The sequence below is a fragment of the Quercus lobata genome, chromosome 8, assembly GCF_001633185.2.
Source record: "Quercus lobata isolate SW786 chromosome 8, ValleyOak3.0 Primary Assembly, whole genome shotgun sequence".
Lineage (NCBI taxonomy): Eukaryota > Viridiplantae > Streptophyta > Magnoliopsida > Fagales > Fagaceae > Quercus > Quercus lobata.
The window spans coordinates 9,434,331-9,446,710 of record NC_044911.1 but is presented as its reverse complement, the minus strand read 5'-3'; positions in this window follow the sequence as shown (position 1 = coordinate 9,446,710).

Genomic DNA, 12,380 nt, shown 5'->3' with positions numbered 1-12,380 from the left:
TACGGCTAAGGGTTATGTTTCTTTTATATGGTATGAATATTCAATATGATTTTTTCTAAGATTTTAGAAAATAACATATTTGATTGTTCAATTAGATTTCTTTTGATGTATTAGTTCTTTCATACTTTCAATAAGTTCAATCATGTTTTTCTTATTGTTTAGATGAATTTCTAATAGTTTCAAACAGAAATCATGTTTTAAAGTGAACGGGATTTTCTAAAAACTATTATAACTGCATTATTAATCTAGGTTATCATGCATTCTTGAATTTTCTCAGTTCAACCGAATAATTTTAAATTTTATAAGAACAATCATTTATGAAATATATATTTTCTTAGATCACAAAGAATTTCATATCGATATAGAAAAACACATCGATGCCCTGGTATTTACATTATTGATTTAAATCAGTTTTTATTATTATTCTTGTTAACAATCACCAAGCAAAAGTACTTTTCTTCTTCACCCAAATGGTTGTTTAATTATATTGTCTTTGAATCTATCCTGCTCCTTGTGGTTCCATCTCGGTACTCCGAAAATTATATTATTACGATCTCCTGCACTTAGGAGTGAGCAAGCATAAACCAACACTCTAAATAGCTCTACCCATTTAACTCTTCACTCTATTACTCTCTCTTCAAACCGAGATTCTCAAGGGTTTTTGGGTTTGGGTTAGAGCATTCACAATGGAAAATGTCATCCTATCCTATTTTACCATCCCAAAAAGCCACTTTATCAATTATACCATACTATTTTACAATACACCCAACATCCCAAAACTCTATTATTTTACCATTTTATTAAAAAAAAAAATTTAATTTTTCTTTATTATTTCTTTCCAACCATCATTTTTTTTCAAATTCAACAACTATTCCAATGTTAACATTTTCAATACCATTTTATTAAAATATTATTTTTTAATATTTCTTTATCATTTCTTTCCAATAGTCATTTTTTTTCAAATTCAACATCCATTCCAATGGTCACATTTTCAATAGAGCCTTGGCATCCTGCCAACGGTCATATTTTCAACATATATAGATTCACATCCTACCAACAGTCATATTTTCAACATATATAGATCCACATACATATATTTTCAACACTTATATATTTTCAACAACTTGCCTTTTTTTTTTTTTTTTTTGAGAAAGAACCTACCAAATATCAATATACTCAAACTTGCAACTTTAAAAATCCATATACATATATATTTCATCAAACCTGCTAAATGTCAATGTAAAATCTACATACATATTTATAGATGTATCCTGCCAAATATCAATGTATTCAACCTGCTAACTTTAATGACCACACACACACACACACACACACACACATACACATACACACACACACACACACACACACACGTATATATATATATAACCTGCCATTTTTTTTTTTTTTAATTATAGCAAGAACTTGTCAAATATCAATTTACTCAAACTTGCTAACTTTAAAAATCCACATACATACATATATATGCAACCTACCAAATATCAATGTACTCAACCTGCCAATTTTTAAAATCCACATACATATATATACATGCAACCTGCCAAATATCAATGTACTCAACTTGCCAACTTTAAAAATCCACATATATATATATATATATATAGATGCAATTCACATAGATAACTATCAATGTTGTCTTTAAAAGACTCGTACATATCAATGTTATGAATACTGTTTCGGAGCCCGTTTCGGTTTGTCTATTGGAATGAAATATTTCAGAACCGGTCTATTTCAGCGTACCGTTTTACACCGTTTCGGATTACCACAAATAAATAAATATAAATATATAAAAATATAATATAATGGATTTAATATATTTACTTTTTAAAAAAAATTCTCAAATAAAGTTAGCATTTGGTTATTAAAAAATCAATTGTTGCATTTTTGTAAATAAAGTGAACATGTTGACTAATTATAGCTAAGAACATTCTTGAAATTCAACTTTTCCCATTTCCCAAACCCACCCACAAGAACCTCTCCGTCTGTTTATCACCTACTCCATTTATTTCCTTTGTCTCACACACTTCTCAATGTTCTTATTCATGAGTCTCAACTTTCAAAAGTCTAAAGCCTCACCACTCACTAGTGCTCTGTCTCGGTCTCTCTTCTTTGTTCTATTTTTTGTTTCCTCTAATTCTTTCTTTCTTTGCTGTGTTTGTTTCATTTTGTTCTTCATTATTGTTTTTCATTCTTGTGTTTTTTCTTCTCCGTTTTAAACAAAGACAAAGGCAGTGGAGTTTTTTTTTGTTTTTTTTAATTTCTTTTTCTAGTAAGGCAGTGGGTCCGACATGAAATTCAGAGGAAAAGGCCAAAGATTCATACCGGCCGAACCTTTAATCTCGGCCGGTATTGACCAAAACGGACCAAAACTCCCGAAATAGCCTGAAATGGGCCGAAATTCCACCAGAGGTGGAACAGGGGTGGTCGCTATTCCAGTTTACTCACTGGTACAAGATATTCCGGTCATTCCGACCTGAATGGAACGGTATTAATAACAATGGTACATATATCAAATTGCAATAAAGTCTTTATTTTTTATTCATGCCGCTTGTATCCATGGTCATTATTCTTCCCTCCTCCCAAATAGTTTCAAGACAAAGTCTTTCCTTTTCAATATCAGCTCTCTGCACATCCACTCAAACCCTATCCGCTTTTATGCGAAAAGCCTCTTTGTCTTGTTCATGTGATTCCTAAATATATTGCAATTTTTTCGCCAAATAATCCTCAAAACCCTTATCACCATTTGTTCTCTTTCGCTTAGCCTTTTCGGCTTTTCTTCCAATTGGTCTCTCTAGCACTAGTGTCTTCATCATTACTACCAACCTGATCGATTGAACTTGGAGTTTGAGGGAGACCTTTTGATCTTTCCTTAGGCACACTCCACTTTGGTTGGTTCTTCAACACAACCCAACAATGTTTAAATGCAAAAGCTGTTTTTTTGCTGAGTGATTAAGCTTTATATAGCCTTTGTATCTTCTAACTAAATTTTTGTTTTTAAATAAAATAATTAGTGTCTTGAAACTATTCGAAAATTAATATTGTTGTGACACCATTGCAATATAATTCATACATTTATTTGGTCAGTCGCACCACTTTGATTTCGGGCTTCAACTTTAGCCATGAACCCAGCAAACTTACTTGTCTCCCTATTAATTGTTCCCCATCAACTTGATAAGGAGGAAGCAGAACGTGTGATTCTGTAAGTATTGTTTTCGCAAAAGTATTGCCAAATTTTCTCCCAAAGTTTTTTCAGCCCTTTGATTAGTACCATGCATGACATCTATGCTAATATTAAGCCATGCATAGATGAGGAGGTTGTCCTCACCTACATTGAAGTTGCCACCACGTTTTGTTGGATCAAAAGTGACAATTTCAACTTCCGGTAAAGACTCTTGGATGGGCACTGAAGTATTTTGAGACCCACTTAAAAATGGTGCCCAAAATCGGAATCGCCTTGTAAGATATTAGCATATCGTGATGTGTCTTCTTGTGTATCCATCCCTTTTAAATAGGGAACTTAAAATAGTTAATGTATGGAGTCAATTAGTATATGAAACCAATCAAACAGCAACAAACCAGATATGAAGAGAAGGGACATTTTTAATCATTGCTTGTGAACGTTAAAGTTCAACGAGGAAGAACATATCCCCTTCCCTTGAGTTATACTCTACCTTTTTGCTCAGTCGAAGTTAGAGTATGTTGTCAAAACAATATTTGTTGACAGCTCCTAATCAATATATTTCTACTATATATACTACAGTAAATTTTTCTTACAGAAATACTAGCACTTACACAGCCAAATATTAATAGAATACAATAGCAAGTATAACTCAAAATACACTCTACATAATATATCTGCAAACACAGCCCATACATAGCCAATATGTACAAATAGAAATCAAATAAACACCATAGAGTTGGACACAACAAAACCACTGATAGAACCTTTGCATACAACATATTAATTTGTTGAAGAAAAAATCACTAAACAAGAACACCGATTATCTAATAAAATTGAGATTTTTGTAGAAAGGAATAAAATAATTACTGTTACAAATCTATTAACCTTTGCAAGGAGGAGTTGTTGAATGATTTGTGAGGAAAAAAGAAAGCTTATCAAAGAACTGTTTTATAGAGGGGTACAGAAACAGAGAGAAAAGAGAGAAGGGAGAGAAATAGATAGAGAGCGAAACTTACTGATTATTGAAGTTGAACAGAACCAAACTTTCTAAAGATGATAATCTTGTAACAGAGAGCGAAAACCCCTCGTGATGAAGCTGAATCTCACCTCTACAAACATCAACAACAATTCTTTGATCAAAACTCAAACACAAACACAAGTTGAATCCCCCTTTTCCTTGCAGAAAGAGAAAAGAAATACAAACACAAAAACTCTCATACATTGATCAAAACCTACCTAGTATATTGCTTTGATTTTGATTTGATTTGATTTTTAATGTTGTGTTACGGTCAGCACCAAGCTTGCTCTCGGGATAGCCTAACCTCCTCCACTAATCCGATGAGAGACTGATTAATCACCGAGAAGGCACAAAACCCCCAACATACTCTACCATCGACTAAGCAAAAAGGTAGAGTATAACTCAAGGAAAGGGGATATGCTCTTCCTCCTTGTTGAACTTTAACATCCATAAGCAATGATTAAAAAGGTCCCTTTTCTTCATACCTAGTCTATTGTTGTTTTACTTGTTTCATATACTAATTGACTTCATACACTAACTGTTTTAAATTCCCTATTTAAAAGGGATGAATACACAAGAAGTCATATCATGATATGCTAATATCTTACAAAGGGATTTCGATTTTGGGGCACCATTTTTAAGTGGGTCTCAAAATATTTCAATGCCCATCCAAGAGTCTTTACCGGAAGTTGAAATTGTCACCTTTAATCCAACAAAACGTGGTGGCAACTTCAGTGTAGATAAGGACAATCTCCTCGTCTCTGCATGGCTTAACATTAGTATGGATGCCATGCATGGTACTGACCAAAGGGCTGAAAAATTTTGGGAGAAAATTTGACAATACTTTTGTGAGAACAACACTTACGGAACCACACATTCTACTTCCTTTCTATCAGGTCGATGGGGAACAATTAATAGGAAGACAAGTAAGTTTGTTGGGTTCATGGCTAAAGTTGAAGCTCGAAATCAAAGTGGTGCAACTGACCAAATAAAGGTATAAATTATATTGCAATGGTGTCACAATATTAATTTCCGAATAGTTTCAAGACACTAATTATTTTATTTTAGAAAAAAATTAGTTGGAAGATGCAAAGGCTCTATATAAAGCTTCATCACTTAGCAAAAAAATAGTTTTTGCATTTGAACATTGTTGGGTTGTGTTGAAGAACCAACCAAAGTGGAGTTTGCCTAAGGAAAGATCAGAAGGGCTCCCTCAAACTCCAAGTTCAATTGATCAAGTTGGTAGTAATGATGATGACACAATGGTACTAGAGAGACCAATTGGTAGAAATGCCAAAAAGGTTAAGCGAAGGAGAATAAATTGTGATAAGGGTTTTGAGAATTATTTGGCGAAAAAATTGCAATATATTCAGGAATCACATGAACAAGACAAAAAGGCTCTTCGCATCAAAGCGGATACAGTTCGAGTGGATGCACAAAGAGTTGATATTGAAAAGGAAAGGCTTTGTCTTGAAACTATTAGGGAGGATGGAAGAATAGTGACCATGGATACAAGTGGCATGAATGAAAAAGAAAAACTTTATTGTAATTTGATATATGTACGAGTCTTCTAAAGACAACATTGATAGTTATGTATGTGGATTGCATCTATATATATGTATGTGGATTTTTAAAATTGGCAAGTTGAGTACATTGATATTTGGCAAGTTGAATGTATATATATGTATGTGGATTTTTTACGTTGGCAGGTTGAGTACATTGATATTTGGTAGGTTATATATATATATATATATATGTATGTATGTATGTGGATTTTTAAAGTTAGCAAGTTTGAGTAAATTGATATTTGACAGATTCTTTCTCAAAAAAGAAAAAAAAAATGGCAGGTTCTATATATATGTGTGTGTGTGTGTGGATCATTAAAGTTGGCAGGTTGAATATATAGATATTTGGCAGGATGTACCTATAAATATGTATGTGGATTTTACATTGATATTTGGCAAGTTTGATGGAATATATCTGTATGTGGATTTTTAAAGTTGGCAAGTTTGAGTATATTGATATTTGGTAGGTTCTTTCTAAAAAAAAAATTGATAGGTTGTTGAAAATATATGTATGTGGATCTATATATGTTAAAAATATAACTGTTGGTAGGATGTGGATCTATATATATTGAAAATATGACTGTTGGCAGGATGCAAAGGCTCTATTGAAAATGTCATCGTTGGAATAGTTGTTGAATTTGAAAAAAAAAAAAAAATGACTGTTAGAAAGAAATGATAAAGAAATATTAAAAAATAATATTTTAATAAAATTATATTGAAAATGTGACCGTTGGAATAGTAGTTGAATTTGAAAAAAAAAATGACTGTTGGAAAGAAATAATAAAGAAAGATTAAAAAATAATATTTTAATAAAACGGTAAAATATAGAGTTTTGGGATGTTAGGTGTATTGTAAAATGGTATGGTATAATTAATAAAATAGTTTTTTGGGATGGTAAAATAGGATAGGATGACATTTTCTATTGTGAATGCTTATGGCACGTTTGGTAGACTGTAATAGATACGGTAATGTAATAGATATTCTTATGGCATAACTATTCGGTTGTTTGGTTATGTTTTTATTACAATGAATAGTTATTCCTTATGAATAGCTATTCTTCAAAATGAGGAATAATTATTCCTTATCAAAAGTACTAAATATCTATTCCTTCACCTTATGTAATAATTTTTTAAAATTTTTTCCTAAAAAGCCATTAGTTGCCATATTTTCAAAAGGAAAGAAAATAAATTTTCCTTCTTGTTAATTATTAGCTCTATTTTGAACACCCTAAAATAAGTGTATTTTAGGAAATTTGACTTAAAAATTATTTAATTACACATTCTTTTTATACTCTACTAAATTGTTGATGTATATTTAGAATTCTATTCCTAAATGGTCACCAAACTAATAAATAGTAATACTTATTACATTCCAACTTAATGTATTCTTTGTAATACTTATTCTCATTCCCATGTAATAATCATTACAGTATACCAACTGTGCCATTATAGCTCAATTTGTCACTTGAACCAATTATCGATTTATGTGGGCTGAAAGTGTGAAACTATCTACAAATCACTTTGAGAGAATGATCGTGTGTCAAATAGATGGTATTGTCAAGTACCGACAAAATTAAATTTTTAAGAAAAAAAAAAAGTTTTCCCTCACACAATTTGAACTAGATAGAAACTAGCTCATCATTTTCTCATATTCTCAAATAAATGAGAAGCCCCACAAAGCTTGATTTTATCTATTATAACTTAAATCCCAGAGAATCTTTATTTTATTTTGATATTCATAAAATTTATAGATTTGCTAATACTAAGACATTAGAAAATGAAACAAAACGAGGATAGCAAGATCAAGGAACAAAAGAGGTTGATCATGTAAGATTTTAAAAAGACTTATGTGGCCCACATTTAAGTGATAAATAAAAACTCAGGTTTTAAGGATTTTATTTGTGAAAAACATTATGGTAAATAACAATTTTTAAGTAACTCCCTGTTGGTATAACTCATTTGGTTAATAAACAACTTGAAGTTACAACTTTTAATTAACATCTTAAAGTTACAACTTTTTAACTCCTTGATGGAAGGAGGGTTGTGAAACAAATTTTAATTTAAAGGGATTCCTAGTCTAGCCTCTATATATAGCCTGTCTATATCAAAAGGAAATATGTGAGATAAAGGTCATAGACTAGAAGACACCTTTTATAGATACACTATCATATATTGATTCTTCTTTTTCTCTAAACACTTAAACAACTATAGCTAGATGTATGTTTATGTTTATTTTGTCTCTGCTGCACTCCAAATTTTATCTTACATTTGGTATCAAAGCCATCCTTCTTGCTATGTTGTTTAGTGATTTTAGTTTGAGAAATTTCTATTATTTCCAATCATGGTATATTTGTACCATCTATGGTAAAAATTTGTATGCAATAATTTAATTTTGGGATGAAATTTAAGTTGTCCTTAATGCAAATATAAAGCATGTGTACTTTAAACCCTAGAAAACAAGTTTTGTTTTGCATTTTTATTGGCATTTGTATAATGAATTACCATTGAGTTATGAGATTGAAATAATCAATTTGAAATCCACAAGATTATTATCTATATAGAACTAGATAGGTTCAAAGGTAGATATGTTGTATCAATCTGTTTTTTCATTACATGTGTGACTTAAGGACCTTGTTTTCTCTAATCATAAATTGTCCACATATAGTATTTTACAATTTGCCAATGTGGATAAGTGGGACACTTAAAGTATTCATAAATTTGATTTTGATATTCATCAAATACCCATCCAAGTATTTATGTTTGTTTCCTAGATATAAAATCTTAATTATTTGGAAAATAATTTGTGACAGTATGGTGGCTCATATGACAAATATGCCTCAATAATTTATACAATTTTCAATTGTGAATTGCTTTAGAGACTATTTTTGTGCATCAATATATTTGGCATGATAACACAAATGATCCTTACATTTTGGAGACCATAATGTTTTTACAATAAATTATGAGCATAAATGTATTGCATGTAAGTTTGCAATTATTTTATAAAGTTTATTATTACATATGAGATTTGGATCATTGAAGTGAGGAATTTGTTTAAGCACATTTTAGGTTTCTTTGCACTTATCATGTATTGAAATATTATTTCATGTCATTTTTGAGTGCATACTGTCATGATCAATATTAGGATTGCTTGTTCTTTATGATGCTATTTGAAGTGGTGAATATCAAAATGACTTAGGAATGGCCATAGCATCTTAAGCCATAATGATAATCACATCATGAAATTTTTACAAGACTTCATTAGGAATAAAGGCATCTAAGTGACAATTAATTCATGAAGATAATGACTTGGCCTCATGGGGATGTTATTATTTTTATGATTTAATTGGAATAAGATGGTGAATGTAGCATTAAGATGAGATTTTTCCTAGGCTCATAGGTATGGAAAATTTGATTCTTAGTATTTATATTTACTAGTTTTATGAATAAAGTTTTATAGTAAATTCATGCATGATGCACCTCTGCCCATAGGAAGGTCAAATTTACTACAAACTTGACATTAGTTAATTAAGAATTAAAATTTATGTTTCATAGCATTAAAGTTTATTTTCTTTAGGTTTTGGATCTTTGTTTTGGTACTTATGTGGATGAACCACCTATCTCATTAAATAAAATATGTCAAATGAGAAATTAAGTATGGGGGTGGGAGTGATCTGATTGCTCAAGAGTAAGAACTTGGAAATTTATTCCTATAAAGCTAAAGGTTTTGTGAAAGCTATTAATATTAATTTACAAGATCCATTTAGGTTTGACTCCCAATAAAAGTTTTATGTTGCAAAAGTTAGGCATATAGAAATCTCACTAATGGTATATAAAGGGTCACCAATTTTGTTGTGCCATTTGGTTTTACTGGGCACATTGTTAATCGGCGTATATACCTTAAGATCAGTGGGAGTAAATGTATTGTTTTTACGCCTAGATGTGAATGACATACCACTTGGAAGTAGTGGTTTGATTTTCTCATATAAGATATCTTATATGCTATAAAGCTATAAGAAAAGCATTATGGATAGGTCTTAAGGTTGTCGGTCTTGCGATGAGATCTTTAAAGAATTTTTAAAGATAACTCGGTTATAATTTTCTTCTCTAAGGACAATGATTGTGAAAGCCGAGATAAACATATCGACATAAAGTAACTCAGACTAAGAAAGAATTTTAAGAAACTGAAGTGTCCATTGAGTTAAAATTATTGAGCTAATATATGTTAATTTCATAACTAAAGATTTATCGGCAAAGCAATATAAAAGTCTTTTGGACATATGGAACTTGTTAGCCCATTTGGTGTTTAATTTCTCTCTAATTATTCTATGTTTTGGTCACATATTTAGTTAGTTTTGGAGAATAAAATATATGATTTTTATTTTGTGCACATAAAGTATATGTATTAAGTTAGATATATCTGTGGAGATATATAAGGATGATATATCCGTGGGGATGTATAAAAGAGGACCTGAATGGCTAATAGGTAGTCAATTCATAAAAATTAATGGCTCATAAAGTATTTATGTAAAAATTACCACATATTCTAATATATGGAAGGAAGTACTTATTATAATTGAGGGTATTACTGTCATGATTCATGTTTTGGGTTCTTTATTTGAGTGGGAGCATTTCACAACTAGTTGACATGAGTAATGTCATGGTCATGTTAAAGTTAATATCATTTATCAAGTAATTTAAATGTCAAGTGGGCCAAGTGGGAGAATATAAGATTTTAAAAAGACTTTATATGGCCCACGTTTAAGTGATAAATGAAAACTTGTGTCTTAAAAATTTTATTTGTGAAAAACGTTATGGTGAATAATAATTTTTAATTAACTCTCAGTTGATATAACTCATTTGGTTAATAAAAACAATTTTTTTTTTGAGAAAAGGTTAATAAACACCTTGAAGTTACAAGTTTTAAACTCTTTGATGGAATGAGGGTTATGAAACAAATCTTAATTTAAAAGGGTCCTTAGTCTATCCTATATATATAGTCTGTCTCAATTAAAAGGAAATATGTGAGGTAAATGCCATAGACTAGAAGACACATTTTATAAATACATTATCATGTAGTGATTTTTTTTTCTTCTTTCTAAACACTTAAACAACTATAATTGGAGGTATGTTTATGTTTGTTTTGTTTCCGTTGCGCTCTAAATTTTATCTTATAGATCCTAGTTGTTGCTAATCTCATCACTCCTCAATGCACATGGCCACTACTAACTTGGCCCCCCCTTAAACTACCCACGCCTTTATTGCTGAAGAGATCAAGGAATGGGGGTCTTATTATCGACAGAGGCTATTTTGAGGTTCGAGTCAATCAAGTGTTGATAGGCTCACTAGGTCATTGTCGTTTAATCGATTGAAAGTTGAAACATTATTTATTTACTAGTGTGTAGCTCCGTGCGTATGCATGGGTACAATTAAAAATAATCATAATTATATGGTTTAAATTATACCTTTTTTTAGAAGACGTTTAAATTATACATGGTATTCGCTTACACTTTTTTTTTTTTTTAAATCATACATTCTAATATATGTAATGGTTTCTCATTATATATTTATATATATATATATATGATTTAGAATTTAATTGGTTTTAGACTTTTTAGTTTTTACACCCAATAATTTACTTGCCATAAAAATTAAAAACTTAAATGGGCACATGGTGGAAAATTGGACTCCAATTGAAATCCTATTTAGAATCTAATTGGATTTGGACTCTTTGATTTTTATATTTAATAATTCGAAAAAGTATTTTGTATTAAATGATACCACGTCATCCATATAAAAACCCAATAAATGAGAGACATGTGTGTAAATATAACTATCTACTAACACGTGTCTTTCATTTATTGGTGAGGTAGTTTTTTTTTATTGACGTGTCTCACACTTATTAGATTTTGATACCGATGACATGGTATTATTTGATACCAAATACCTTCTCCAATAATTCATTTGACACAAAATTAAAAATTAAATGGGACATGTGGTGCAAAATTGAAAATCAAATTAAAATCAAATTGAATTTTCTCTGAGTTTTGACTATTAATATATACTAGCATGTAACTCATGCAAACACATAGATGCATTTAAAATTAAACACAATTTTTATTATAAAAATATAAATAATTAGTCAAATTATCAAAAAAATAGCATGTAACACATGCATACATATAGATACATTTAAAATTAAACTTAATTTTTATCATAAAAATATAAATAATTAGTCGAATTATATTATTTTTTAAAGTAAACATAATTAGTCACATATTCAAGTTTTTACCTAAATTTAATACTACTTATGATCATTTTTTTTTCTAATTTTTAATATAATAGAATGTGAGGTGATCTTTGTTGTGTGATGATTTTTATTGAAAATATGTGATTAGTTTTTTTTTTTATTTATAATTCATTAATATCATATTCTTAGTATTTTGCAATCATTAACTCATTTGGTACAAAAATTAAAAAATTTAAGTAGACACATGACACAAACTTAAATGGATAATTTTAGTGTGATCTCTACATATATTTAGATGCATGGTGCAAAATTGGATTCTAATTTCAAATTCTAATTGAACTTTCTC